A 16,098-nucleotide genomic window follows, 5' to 3' on the forward strand; every position below is an offset into this window, starting at 1 on the left:
GAGATGGCCTGTACCCGCTCAGACCTTCAGGAGATGGCCAGTAGCCACTCAGAAGGCTTGTAGCCGCTCTCCCCTGCAGGAGATGGCCTGTAGCCGCTCCTCTTTAAGAGTCATGGCCTGTAACCAGGTTCAGGTGATGGTCAGTAGCAGCACCCTTAAAAGGCAACTGCTGTAGCCGGGCCACACAGCAGGAGATGGCTGGTAGCCGCTCCTCCGTCAGGTGCTGCTATATACCCCTACAGGAACCAGCGACGGCCAGTAGCTGCGCTGGGGAAAGAAGGGTACATCCCCTCTACTCCTGTAGTTACCTCAGAGGATAAGACACAGGCGATGGCCAATAGCCACGCCCACCAGCAGGAGATGGCCTGTAACCGCTCCTCATTGGCACGTCATCCTCCATACAGGGCTCAGGTGACGGCTGGTAGCCACGCTAACAGGCAAGTGACGGTCAGTAGCCACACTTTGCCTGTACCCCCATGAGGGAGTCGGGTCCAGGTGATGGCTGGTAGCCGCGCCTACAATGAAGGGACGGCCTGCAGCCGCCCTCATTTTGTTGCCCACAGGAACCCAGCAACGGCCAGTAGCTGCGCCAGGGAGGAGCACCAAAGCCCCTTGCTCCCTGTGACTCCACTACGAGAGGGCATTCTGCCATCAGACCTGCCAACCGGCTGAGGGACAAACGACCTACTAACCACCACCAGCAAGGAAACCTTCAGGAGGAAGGCCTCAGCCCTGAGGATCCATGGAGAGGCCCTGTGTTATCCCCAGGGTTAATCTCTGCCCAGCTGGCTCCAGAGGGACCCCACCTGACGGACTCTGATGGAGGTCGACACCACAGCCCACTCCTGACAGCATCCCTGATTGCCAGAGACTGCAGCCGATGGGCCCCTGAGGCCGCCCCCAGGACCCCCGGGAGAAACCTCTCCCCACCCTGACACAGACAACATTTGTCCTCCGTCAGGCGCCTGAGTGAGAGCTTCAGGAAACTGTTCGGCCCCAGTCCCGAGGGCCGGACACCAGTTCCCAGCCCCGACAGTGCGGGACCCTTTGCCGCACACAGCTCTGGATGAGAGAGGACGCCCCTACAAGTGACTTCGTGTCCTGCGGCCACGAAGGCCCCTGGCAGAGCTCAGCCCCTTTCATGAGCTGAGCTGTGAGCTCTTCTGCCGCCCTCCGCCAATGATGCCACCTAACCCAGCTCCAACAGTGAGTGACAGTGGAAGTGCAGTGACAGTGAAACAGTGACCTAGACATTGGGCAGTAAGTTAGAATACTAGAGGGAAACCAAGCCCAAATTCTATCAGTGCTACAGTACCTAAATTATAGACCAACAGTGAAACAGTGACAGGACGAGAGAAGCCGAGCATTGATTACAGTGACCTGAGTGAATGTACATCTCGGCTCTAGTAATATAATTCTTCCGCGACATAAAACATATAGCCAAGCTACCTATTCCAACCACAGTGTAAATTTCCCTCAAAGTGACTGATTCTTCAGCCCGACACCTTAGGTGCTGTTCATTGTACTATTCACTTTTATCCTGAACTATTGTCTCAACAGTATCCTGTGAGATACTGCTACTTTCGATCTCAGTACATGTTATATAATTGCCTAGATTCCTGCTTGTGACATTTACCTGTTCCACATTTAGAATTTAACAATATACATGTAAGGTTGTTGCCACGAGTTTTTGTGCCCTGTGTCTCTCTTAGTTTACTAAGCTCCGGTCTAGGAAGGGAACAGGTGTTCCAGGGACAGGAAGCCGACCCTTAAACACCTAGCATAACAAAAAAATGCAGGACAAGACAGTATTTGCAGACAGACTATATTGTTGCTCTCTCCTCTCACAACTGCTCCACCTCTTCTCCTTCCCTCTCTTCCTCTTCTTCCTTTCTCCCCACTGAAACAGTAGCATGGTGATACAGGTTTTATGTTATAATAAGGCAAATATTATGGGGCCGGCTGGACAATTTTTCTAGACCCTCACTTGACTCTTCATCGTTCATTTAGGTTTCAGTCCACCTTGCGGAGAAGTGGCAGCCGCACACATCGTTCCATTAATTTTACACCAACTTTCGTCAAGACAGCCATCTCAACATCTTAAATGCTGAGCTGTAACACTTACTTAACTCTAAAATATGATTATAGTCACAAAGAAGTGCTACAGAAAGGATGAAGAGCCATAACATGGTCTTCCTCTATCACTCCGCTTCGTGAAACAAGCTGTAAATGAAAGAAAAGCATCAGGGAGCCGAGTGCTAATCGCCCACCAGAATATGCTGTTGGCCAAGTTACTACCGCGGCCCCCCCGGGGGGGACCCAAGGAGCAGGGCTCCCCGGGGGGCCGGGAGGCGGTGCCCCTCCGGGAAGGGCTGGGGAGCGGGCCCCCCCAGCTTGATATCTCACGAACGGCTTGAACTATCAACATGAAACCTTCAGGGTATCAAAATGTGGCCAAAATCTTTGACGAGTTCGAAAATGGGCAGTCGGGGTCAAGGTCAAGGTCGCCAAAATGGTTGTCAAAGGTCAACTAGTTTTAATTGCCCGTCTTTAGCACCTTTATATTTCATGAACAGCTTGAGCTTGCAACATGAAACTTTCAGGGTACCGAGATATGTTCAAAATCTTTCGCCTCCCCCCCTTTCCAATGGGGTAGCCGTCCCCCGGCCCTTCCGAGGGTGGCGTCGCCTTCCGGCCTCCCAGGGGGGGACGCCGCCCCCAGGACCCCCAAGGGGGGGACCTGCCTCAAGGTCCCTCGGGGGGTCTTCGCTCCTTCCGCCCCTTGTCCCCTGCCCCCCCCTGGACGGGACGCCTCCGGGGCCGCGCATGCAACTTGGCTAACAGCATATTCTAGCGGACGATTAGCATTCGGCTCCCTAATGCTTTTCTTTCATTCTTTGCAAAAAACAGGCAATGTATATCTTTCACAGCTGTCTTAGTAAAGTTGTAAATTGACTTAAAGACTGTAGGCAATGGAATGGGGTGGTTGTTTGTGTAGTTCTGTCGTCAAGATGCTGCGCCATCTACCTCTGTCTATCTGTGAATTTACCTGGAAAAACAGCCTTAAGAACTATCGTGCAAGCTTGTTTAGTAGTACTGGGTATGTCATAAATAGATCTGTAGATGGCAAAAAGACGCTGAGCTGGTGCTTTCATCAATAATGCGGCTTTATTTGGCTCTGTCCCTTATTGTAATTGATATGGGAAGCATCGTAGCACCTCTCAAATGATCTATGTTATACACATTATGGTTCCCTTGTATGTTACTGATATAACTTTAAAATCGATACAATTTCCATCTATATAATACCAGAGAATATTGTGGTGCAATGTACAGAATAAGTGGCTTAGGACGAGGTGTTACGAATTCTCCATATTCACTTAGTGTACGAGCCTTTGTCTTGCGGTCATGGCAGCCAAGATACAGGGTATCGTAAATGTCGTCTGGGAGTATAATGGGTCGTAGGTCAGGGAGGCGGGAAGTACGTCCTGACGCTGTATTCATGTATTGTTGCTGTTATGGCCCTAGGTTCATTTGAATGTAAACCCAATGGACTGCAACAGTCTGAACCTGTTTCTCTCTTGCAGCACACCATCCTTCTTTTGGGAGACTGGGAGAGGGGGGGAGGTGAGTGACGTTTGTATAACTGTGCAACTCTACCTGCTGTCTACATCGGTACCATCATCGGCAGGCGTCTCTCGCCCAATTTTACCCTAGTCACTGGGTATCTTTCGTTTATTTCGGTAAGGTATTATTAAAAATGTATTCCTTCCACACTCATACGATTATAATTAACTTAATATTAGGAAGGACCCATCGGAATTCATGGGTTTAGATATGACCTACATTAACCCCTTTCCTCCTACAGATTTGTCTGAAGCGGAATAAAATCAGCTAGTTATATCAAAATTATATATATATTTAAAAAATAAAATGCATCTCCTGACTGAAGAAATAACCAGTATTTACATAAAATAGGTCTTCATAACAGTTAAAAAGCTATTATCAGAAATAATCTTATCGTGTTATAGTTTCTCGCCCATGTTCGGTTGTGATGTACATGGGAAGTGTATGAATGAGGATGAACTATATAAACAAGCGATCCAATAAACGATTTTGACCAAGAATTTAAACAATTTTGAGATTCATAAACATGGGAAGCCACGTAAGACGAAATTATTACGGTTCCTATTCTGGAAAAAAAAAAAAATCCTTCATGAAGAGGCTCTAGTAGTGTAAAATTCCACATTGTTCGATTTTGCGATTAGGCTCAGGAATGTTTTGAGTGCTCTCTCTCTCTCTCTCTCTCTCTCTCTCTCTCTCTCTCTCTCTCTCTCTCTCTCTCTCTCTCTCTCTCTCTCGCTAGGGGTGTGGGTGAGAAAGGGAGAAAGAGGTGAAAGTGGTAAAAGAATCGGTGAAAGGGGTGGAGGGGAGGGGGGAAACTATTAAAATGGGTGACGGGGTCTCGATGAACGAGGGGGTAGGGGATGGGTGTGGGGAGATGATGAAGACAACGAGCCAATAGTCCATTTATCTGAGACCTGCAAATGAAACCTACCCGAGTTTCAATCCTTGCGGCTGGGTGGCTTTCAATGTGAGGAGAAAGCGGGTAACAAAAGGATCGTCATGGTTTAATTTCGAGAATTATGCTTGCAGCTACAAATAGTATAAAGGGATGGCCGTTAATCAGAAATGTTGAACCAAGCTAGGAAAGTGTTAAACTGGTTGAGAGACAGTAATGTAATGATTATGTGAGACAGACTCAGACAACTATTTTAGATTCCCGCCTTGATTGGCCTGCTCATATCCAAGGTCATCATGCAGAATAATGATCCCGAGTTTCTAGACGGGTTGTCAGTCATCCTCAGTCTTTTTTGTGTAATACACTGCGGTGAAAGCAACTTATGATTAACATCCCGTCATCTCGGTGAAATGTACAGTACATGCTGATAGTATTGGAAAACGTTTATAATTGCTGGGTGGAATCTTCCATCACGACTATGACTTCTTTATTACTTTATTCTTTCACCACAGATAATATTATTTAGCTTTCCGCTGCAGTGGAGAGAGAGAGAGAGAGAGAGAGAAGGTGGAATTATAAGCGAACTTTAATAAACAGTTGTCGTGGACTGTGCAATTAGATCAGTGTTTCTCAACGGGTGGTTCACAGGACGTTCACTATATTTGGTATTAAACTGGAGATTGGTGCATATATTTTTAAATTTATTGAAAATACAGTACGAAAAGTTTTATCAAAATAAATAATTGACCGTTCATTTTATTGTATTATTCCTAATAAAGAAGTATTTTTCAAACCAAAATGTTTGTTGTCTATGCTTTATTCATCATTACTCAAAAATGAAATGGTCCACGATATTTTTTTTAATTGGGCTCGTGGTTCGTGGCCTGAAACGAGTTGAGAACCACTGATTTAGATAATATTGGACGAGTCACTACTCTGAAGCACCAGAATAACATGAAAATTTTCGTTATTTATAATCCTATTTGAATGAAATTTGGAACTTTTTTTTTCCATTAATTACAGTTCACCCACAACACTTAGTCCGCATCTTTCAGTGCTTCAGCATAATTAACCGAAATTTACCAAACTAGCGAAATTTCGGTGCAACTTATCCACTGGGATGACAACATCCTCTTTCATAAAATTTTCTTTCAGCCAGTCATTATTATGAGCTAGGATTGTTTTTAAATTTTCCCTTAAGGTCTCCCTGCACACAGGAAAAATTAAGTTAAATCGGCAAAATTATAATACGTGGTCAGTTATCAAGTGTTATATCACTCGATTACTGCAGTTGACCAACTGATTCCCATTCAGTACCGCACTGTTCAGAGAGAATCATGTTATTTCCGGCATGTGTATAAGTTCAACTGTTGCGGAGTTTGTGAAATGCAGTATGTGACTGACACAGATGTAACTTTGCATGTATTGAGTTTCATTTTAATCCATTCATTGTTAACGGATATATTGGGGATGTTCTGTGTCCTCAGAGTAATGACTTACCCTGCACACTCAAATAGGCTCATACAGCGCAAGAAAAATGTATGCATTCATCCACAATACTCATGCATACCTTCCTATTATGTTGTCATTGTGAGTCTTATTTCATGCACACAACAAAGAATATTAGTGTCCATTCACACTTGTTCGCTTTAGATCATAGTTTTCTCGGTTTACCGTTGCACTCTAGTGAAGTATATGGCATTTCGTCTTATTGCTACCTACAGACCCTGTTAGGGCCCGTTCACACCGAGGCCGGAACCAGACATATTGTGGCGCAAATTGTCCGACCACCAGCGTCGAAAACAAACTGCCATGGTAACAACCATTAAAATGTTTCATGAACCTGGTGAAGCGTTCACACCGGTGATCCAAATAATGTCAAAATCTTGGGGCGCAGAAAAGTGCGCACCTCATTTGTCCGTTTGATTCCGACGTTGTGTGGAGCTGTGTGACCGTGTTATCCGCAGGTGTGTAGCTACCATGGAGGACGAGAAGTTGATTGTGGTTGAACAGAGCCGTACTGCCATATACGATAAAACACACCCTAAACTGTTTGTATCTTGTATATAACAGTTTGTAACTTATATATAATTATATGGATGTAATTGGTCACAAGTACGTGCAGACATACAGAGCCCCATATTATGTTGTTAGTGACGTACATAACGTGCTTGGTTCATTACTACTGTATTACGATAGTATATGTATATACTCTTATATATGGAAGGTGTACACTTATGCTCAGGTTATGCACATATTATTTTATGTTACTGTACATTACCATGAGGTCGTATGGCTCCTGTGTATCATACATACGGTACGATCTTTTTATGCATTCGTGCATGGGTAGGAATAAATGGTGTTATAATTGTGTGCATTCTTATCCTTATTTATACCTTTCATTAGTATGACGTCTAAAGATTTAGTAACCTACCGCAATATTACGTATGGTACAGACATGTTGTATGCATGAACATGTATCGGTAAATCATACCCAAACATAACCAACCCTAACATAACAGCCTATGCAGCTCCTGGAAAATATGTATATTATAACGTACTACAATAATTTTTTTTGCCCTAGGGTGACGACCAGTCGTTCTTTTGAAGATATTGGTTTCCTGTAGTTTGTTTCTTCCTTCTTTAGATGATCTTTGCAAAAATTCAACAGGTGGCGGAATGTCTGCGGCTTCATTCGTATATATTCCACACACCTACGTTCGTCATCAAGTATTTGGGGAAAGAGGTGGTGATATTCACCCAATGATGTTCGTGTCCTGTTAATGGGATACACCAAGTATTTACGTTGTCCATGTCTCCGTTTCCTCCTATGAAGCCAGAGTAACAAAAGTTTCCTACACCTCCTTGACAGCGCCGTATCACCACCTTGACCGTTGGTCTGACACTATATACCACCCACCGCAATTCTGTCTCCAGTGGGAACACCTTTTCCGGTGGGGGAATTGCGTCGGACACCTTGCGACGCATATCGTATGTCGTCGGACTTTTTACATTAAAATATATCTGGTTTTGGCCTCAGTGTGAACGGGCCCTTATTCAGCTTAGGATCTTTGAGCTGGAGAATATGACATATCTTTCCTGAAACCCCCTCAGTATTAGAGGTCTGCCATAATTTAAAAAAAAAAAAAAAGTCCAGTCGTAAGAATAAAACGGGGAAAATTTTTCGGGCTGAGGAGGGGTTAAAAATGCTCCCCAGCACTCCTTCCTAACCGTAATATTCCCTTGTATGTTTATGCATTATATGCTAGTATTAGAGACAAAACTGTCGTTAGAGAGTATTGTGGTGTAGTGCGCAAACAGCAAAAAGAAATATACTACAGAGTGTTCGAGAGATGTATTCCAAGTGTCATAGGAAGCTGTATGGCACATTTCCATAGAAATCTGTAGCCTACTACAATGTAGCATTCAGTTAATATAGCATGTTATTCAAACAGAATATACCGTACAAGAACATACTGAGATGTAATGTACGTACTAATTAGCAAAGGATAAGTATCATAAAATCTCGAAAACCAGTTCCAATGGAACGAGAATACCACCCTGTGAAGAGTACAGGTAAAGTCTGTAATACTCGTGCAAATGCGGAAAGTATTGTCGTTTCAATTTATACATGAACAATGCAACACTTATTCTGTACTCGGAAAAGTGTGATGAGCTCAAAAGAGAGTAATATTGGACTTCGAAAGTTACTGCACGCTGTCTAGTTGTTTATCGCGATGATATGAGTTTTAAGTATGGAATCATACAACCGGAAACCACGCAATCGGTTATTTTGGACAGCCCTTTCAGAAAATTCGACAATGTTTTTTTTTTATTCTTGCTGGTATGAAATGATTTTATCTTCTTTAGCAGAACCCTTACCAATGAAAAATTTAGTGGCAAAGGTTATAACAAACTCACTCAATTACCAAAGTCTGTCTAAGATGATTAAATCATTTGATGAAAACAGAAAGAGAAAGTGTTCGGCGTGGAATAAGTTAAACTTTTAAGAATGTCATCATCATTATGGACGTCATCATCATCATTTTCAGCGTCACCATTACCGTTGCACATTTCATACTACTTCAGAGAAAAAAATCACTTGAAATACCTCTCATTTAGTTAAAATGTGGTACCTAAATCCAGCTAATTAGAACAGAAATAATACTCCTAAAATAATAACCTATATTCACTGAACCTTCATTCTTTCCTATCTATCTATCTATCTATTGCCAGACGCCTTAATCCCGTACTGGGTGGCCACAAACAAATCGCCTCCACGTCGCCCTGTCCCGCGCCATTTCACTGCCCTGCTCCCAGCTCACACACCCCTCTCTCATATACCTCTCCACTCCATCCCTCCATCTCATCCTCGGCCTCCCCCTCCCTCCCCCCCCTCCACCTCACTCACATACACTCTCCTCGTCAGTCTCTCACCCTCCATCCTCTCCACATGGCCAAACCACCTCAGTGTGTCCCTCCAACTCTTCCTATCACATTCACATCCACACCACAACGCTCCTTTATATCCTCATTTGTCAGGCTGTCTCTCCATGTGACTCCATAGGCTCCTCTTCAATAACCTATTTCCACTGCTCTCGCTCTTGACTTGTGTCCTTCCAACAACGTCCAACCATCACTTCCATACGTTAGAGTTGGTATCACAATACTGTCATGTAGTAACTTTTTCACTTCCATGCTCACTTCCCTGTTTCTTATCATTGCTTTCAAGGAACCAGCAACCTTTTTTCCCTGCTGTACCCTTTCAAGCACTTCACCCTCCAAACCTCCATCCTTACTCATCACACTCCCCAAGTACTTAAACATACATTATCCATTTCCTCACCATCCAACCTCACTTTACATTCACTGACTTCACCTCACTCAAAGACCATCACCTTACTCCTCCCTACATTCACCTTTAGATTCTGTTTCTTACACACTCTCTCAAACTCATCCACCAAGCCTTGCAGCTCCTCTTCGTCTTCACTTCTTTTCTACCATCACATATTTAAGACGCCTACTAGGTATCAGAACATATTTTTATATTAATGCCATCATCCTATTAAAAATGAACCCTACGAGTATTATAAAATTAACTGATGCTACAAAACCTGCTGTGCCTCTCTCTCTCTCTCTCTCTCTCTCTCTCTCTCTCTCTCTCTCTCTCTCTCTCTCTCTAACCCCCAAACTTGCAAATCTTGATGGTGGACCTTGGTGGGCGGATGAGTAGAGAGGTGGGTGGATGGTGGAGGTGGTTGATGTGGGCAGGGTGAAGAGTGAGTGGTGAGAGTGGGTGATGACTGGGTGGGCTGGGTTAGGTGGGTGGGTTGTTGTGTTGGGACTGCATGGAGTGAGCAGGGTGAGTGAGTGCGTTGATGGGTAAGTGGGTGAGTGGGTGGGCAGGCGGATTAGGTGGATTAGTGTTTGGTCTGGAGGGATGGATGATTGGGAAGGGTGGGACAGTGGATGGATAGTGAAAAAACAGATTCAAGGAGGAAAATAGACCAACGGAAGGAAATTGGATCCATAGAGAAAAAATGAATCCATACTTGATAATAGCTTCATAGAACCAAAAAAAAAAAAAAAAAAGATCCATAGGTCCATGGAAGAAGACAGGTTGATACAAAAATATGGCCATGAGCAAAAGTAGGTTCACCAGGAAACAGGTCCATGAACGAAAATTTGTCAAGGTGAGAACGGGTCCTTGGGGGAGAGCAGATGGGAATGGAGGTGGCTTGGCATTTAAAGGTTGGACAGTAATATAACTCATGCTTCATAACCAAAACAATTAAGGCTTTATTTTCCCACACCATTTCATAATTTTTTTTTTTTATTATGTGTTCAACTCTGGACATGGGCTTCACAACCTGCTTTCAAGGCCCAGTAGTCCTCCTACATACCATACACCTCTCTACATGTCACCACTTCGGTGCTAACACCCACCGTCCATATTGAATACATGTTAGGGCTGCCTCATACAGGACTTGTGTATTGGTGTTAGCGGGGGTACTTTTATGACATGTCGGCGGGTTATCTGGTAGATCAGGAAAGTCTCCTTTTATGACATTCAAATCCTTAAACTGTTCCGTGCCCCTGCCGGGATTCGAACCTGAGTCCATCAGGATTGCAGGCCGCCTCTCTACCGATTCATCCACCGCCTAAAAATCCTAATTAAAACTGGTGTCAGTACACATACAAAGCCATGGCTGCAGGAAAAAAAAAAAGTCTTCCCCCAACTCTCTCTCTCTCTCTCTCTCTCTCTCTCTCTCACACACACACACACACACACACACACACACACACACACACATATATATATATATATATATATATATATATATATATATATATATATATATATATATATATATATATATATATATATACATATATACATATATACAATTTCAATCTCCTGCTGGAAAATGATTCCCTCTAAAAGGAACAAATTCAGTAGAAAAAAAGGAGGGGGGGTGTTCATTACCATCTACATACATTAATTGGGATGAGGGCAGGCGTGGGACGGGGTGATTTATTGCTGGTATGAAATGAGCTTATACATGATTGACTGTCTATAATGAGGGTGTACGGTGTAGTCCCTATTGCCTATGTGTACCTAAACCAAACAGACACAAAGGAGGGAAAAGGAATGGAAGGTGCACATCCATAACAAATAATTTTCACGACTCATATATCAATTAATAAGTGAATAAATATTATCTAGCTGTCTGTCTATTTATCGATCTATCAACACACACACACACACACACACACACACACACACACACACACACACACACACACACATATATAATACTGTATATATATATATATATATATATATATATATATATATATATATATATATATATATATATATATATATCTATTGCCAGACGCCTCAGTCCCGTTTGGGGTGGCCACAAACAAATCGCCTCCAAGTCGCCCTGTCCCCCACCTTTTCACTCCCCTGCTCCCAACTCACACCCCCCTCTCTCATCTACGTCTCCACCCCTTCCCTCCATCTCATCCTCGGCCTCCCCCTCGCTCTTTCCCCCTCCACCTCACTCACATACACTCTCTTCGTCAGTCTTTCACCCTCCATCCTCTCCACATGGCCAAACCACCTCAGTATGTTCCTCATAACGCTTCATATCACATCCACATCAACACCACAACGCTCCTTTATATCCTCATTCGTCAGCCTGTCTCTCCATGTGACTCCACAGGCTCCTCTTAAATAACTCATATATATAGATATATATCTATCTATCTATCTATCTATCTATATATATATATATATATATATATATATATATATATATATATATAAAATCTCTCATCTCATCAGCCGTTTGTGTGTCCACTGCAGGACCGGCCTATCCCAACCGAAGTGGGGACGATGCAGCCAATGTATCTCCACCAAGTGGCTTAGGCTGTCTGGTAGAGATTGTATGTAGGGTGAGAAGTGCTTGTAAGTGTAATTGTAGTGTTGGAGTGGCTTTGGATGTGTGTGTAGTCTGTGAACCAAGTGTAATCGGCCCGCGCAAGCCGACTGGGTGCAAGCATACTAAGTATGAGACACTGGTTCAACCACAGCACCCCTTGTGTCCGCCAATGCAGTACGCGACCTGAAGAACGCTCCCAAAGTTTATTACCCTGGCGGGGCACGAACCCTTGTTCTTCTGTGTACGAAAACGGACACTTTACCATTGAGGCTATATATATATATATATATATATATATATATATATATATATATATATATATATATATATATATATATATATATCGTTCGTTTTTCGTTCGTTTTTTAAAGGCTCCAACATGCTTGCATGTGTCGGCCTTGGTCACCTAATGGCGGCTCTCCATGCTGCACGATCCATTGCAGCCTCCCTGTTCAGTCCCTTAACCCTAAGGTCACACTTAATGACCTCGTCCCATGTCTTTCTCGGTCTACCCCTCATAACCCCACCCCCAATATTAACACTTCTCACCTTCCTCACCCAACTATCATCCCCCATCCTCTCCACATGTCCAAACCACCTCAATCTACCTCTCCTCATCACAACACCAATACACTTCAGTCCCATCCTACCTCTCAACTCTTCCATTGTAAACCCAGCCCCTCCAGGCCTTGGACGCAGGGACACACTGCACATCCACCTAATCATTGTCATTTCTGTATGTCTGAGCCGGCGAATGTCTTCCTCCTTCACTGCCCAGGTCTCACTGCCATACAGCATTACACTCCTAACACACGCTGCATACAAAGACCCCTTAGCACGTAGGGAGAGCCCCCTCAATGTCAGGAGAGGCAAGAGCTCCCTGAACTTCTTCCAACCACTTCTCACCCTAGCCACAGAGCTAGCTCCAGCCCCACCTCCAGCACACAACATGTCTCCTAAATAACAAAACTCTTCCACACACTCAAGAGATTCACCAGCAAGTTCAATTCTTTCACGTCTGACGATCTCCACCTGCTCACCCCGGCACGCCGTACACATAAAATCAGCATTATCTCGCAGTCTACCTCTGATACCACTACATCTCTTATGCACCCATTTATCACACACACCGCACAAGATGGAATTACTTCCCACGCCCTTGTGGCAAACTGCACATGGCCACTCTCCCTCGTCTTTGACAGTACCGCCACCAACCCTAGATATCATCACTTTTGTTTTATCTGCATTTACCCTTAAACCCTTTTGCCCCATACCATCTCTCCACTTCCTAAACCTTTCCTCCGCCTCCCTTTCATTCTCTGCAATCAACACCAAATCATCAGCATACAACAACTCCCACGGGAGTCCGTTTCTAAAGTCACGTGAAAGGGCTTCAAGTACCATGATAAACAACATGGGACTCAAGACTGACCCCTGATGCACACCAACATTCACGGAAAACTCATCACTCAAATCTCCATTCACTCTCACCTGGGTGTGAGCACCCACATACATGGCCATTACCACCCTAACCAGCCACTCCTCCAAGCCAAGCTTTCTCATTGCCCACTTCACCACCTCTCTAGGGACTCTGTCAAAGGCCTTTTCCAAATCAACAAAAACAAAATAAAGATCCCTTCTCCTACCAATATATTTTTCCTGAAGCTGTCGAACAATGAATATGGCATCAGTGGTCCCCCTACCTGGCATAAATCCAAACTGCATCTCATCAATATTCACTCTTTCTCTAATCATACCTTCTAAAACTCTCTCCATTACCTTCATTATCTGATCTAAAAGCTTTATACCTCTATAATTCCCTCTTTCCAGGGCATCACCCTTCCCTTTATACACATTTACAATTACACTCTTCAGCCAATCATCTGGGACAACACACTCATAAATAATCCTATTTATCAGGTCAGTGACTAAACTCACCCCTATATCGCCTGAGGCCTTCAACATTTCGGCAGTCAACCCAGACACACCTGCTGCCTTCCCCACCCTCATCCTGCCTATTGCCTCACTCACAGTAGCAGTATCAATCAAAGGCCAAGGGCCAGACACTGGATCTGCTGGCTCCAAACCTTCCCTGTCCCAGTCAAACTCCTCATTCAACAACCGGTTATAATGCTCTCTCCATGCATCTTTAATATCCTCACTGTTCACCACTACCCTTCCTTCATCATTCTTCACACACTGCTCACCTATGATATCCCGATTATCCCTCTTCACCTGACCTGCCACCCTAAATATATTTTTCCTTTCCCCATGATTTAGGTTATCAAGTAATTGTCTCTGTGACTCAGACTTTGCCCTGTATACCTCTCTCCTAGCCCTACGCTTGGCAGCCAAATATTCCTCTTTGCTACCACCCTTCTTCCATATATATATATATATATATATATATATATATATATATATATATATATATATATATATATATATTGTTACATAGCCTATGATTTCATCATCCTTTGTGTAATTTTAACGCTCAGTATGCTGCATGTTTGATCACGAGCGTGTTCTGCCTCAGTTCCCCCCTTCTACCGTTATAGTAGAGTAAGTCGTTCTCTCTGTTGCTTAGAGCGGGATTATCAGCTCTTTGTCCCCATGGCTTTCATTTGCGTGTCCTCTTACAAGTTGTGTCAGGCTCTGCTGGCCCCTATATAATGAGCTCAGTCTCTGCATCATTACCACTTAGATCTGCTCCTCATTTTGTTCACATCTCTGTCCTCCCCTGTACAGATATTATTATTATTGTGAGTGCTCAAGAAGTCTCCAACCATCTAGCAGCTGTGTGTAATTTGAGTATAACTGTTGTTGCATTTTTTCTTGTACTGTATAGCATAAGTTTAATTTGTAGGCCTAGTGAAGTTTTTGTAATTTGTGTAGGGTTCTTTATGTCAGTCATTTTTGATAATAGTTTGTATCTGTAATTATTTATCTGGCATTCACTGAGTATTATCTGGTATCTCATTTTATCAGGGCTGACTTAGATAAATTTACTCTTGCTAATTTCGTGTTAATAGAGGCTATTGCAGTTAACCATATATTTAACCTGTTTATTTGCCATTACATTATCCTTATGAGTCCTGAATGTTTTGTTGTTAGTTTAAGCATTAAACTTTAACTTGTAATTTTACCTAACTCTTTTGTTTTGAACCTGGAACTTTACGGGACAGTAGTGACTCTTCGTATTCTCACTTAAAGTGTACATTATCTTTCTCTGTTCCGTAACATAAATTTGGCGACCTCATATCAGGATATTCAGGATATTATCATAAGGATATTGTTTGATATTTTGTGACTGTGATATATTCATGATGGCTACTATTTCTACACTTGATGAAGCCAAAGATTTTTTGTCAAATGTGCAAACAGTGTGTGATATCGAAAACAGAACAAAGAATGAACTTAAGATTGTTGCTCAACAATTGGGATTTGTTGTTCGCTCTCATCAGTCTAAAGATCAAATTGTTGCCATTATTAATGAAAGCTTGTTTAATGTAACTCCTCCAAATGAGCAAACGCAGATTGAATTAGCTAAGTTACAGCTAGCCCTGCAGGAGGCCCGTGCTAGGGAGGTTGAGGCACAAGTTGAAATTGCTAGGATTCAGGCAGACCATGAGTATCGCATGAAACAAGGTGGAACTGGATCATCTAGCTCTGATGGTTTTGATGTGGCTAAAAATGTTAAACTTGTCCCTCCTTTTAATGAATCTGATTTAACTAAGTATTTTCAGTTGTTTGAGAGGGTAGCTACAGGTTTTAATTGGCCTAAGGAGTATTGGCCAGTACTCCTTCAAACTGTTCTCACCGGTAAAGCTCAAGTAACTTATGCATCTTTGCCTCAGGATCAGTCTGATAATTATGATGTAGTTAAGAGCTTGATTCTTAAGGCCTATGAGCTTGTTCCTGAAGCCTATAGAGTAAAATTTAGGACAACTTACAAGCAAGATAAGCAATCCCATGTTGAGTATGCAAGAATCAAAGAAGATCTGTTAGAGCAGTGGTTAAATTCTAAGAATGTGGATTCTGATTTTGGTAAATTTAAGCAGATGATTTTATTGGAGGACTTCAAGAGGTGTATTTATAAAGATGTAAGCCTATATCTTGATGAGA

The sequence above is a fragment of the Coenobita brevimanus genome, chromosome 52 (genome assembly GCF_032717465.1).
Source record: "Coenobita brevimanus isolate Jiangsu-jjx chromosome 52, ASM3271746v2, whole genome shotgun sequence".
NCBI classification, from domain to species: domain Eukaryota; kingdom Metazoa; phylum Arthropoda; class Malacostraca; order Decapoda; family Coenobitidae; genus Coenobita; species Coenobita brevimanus.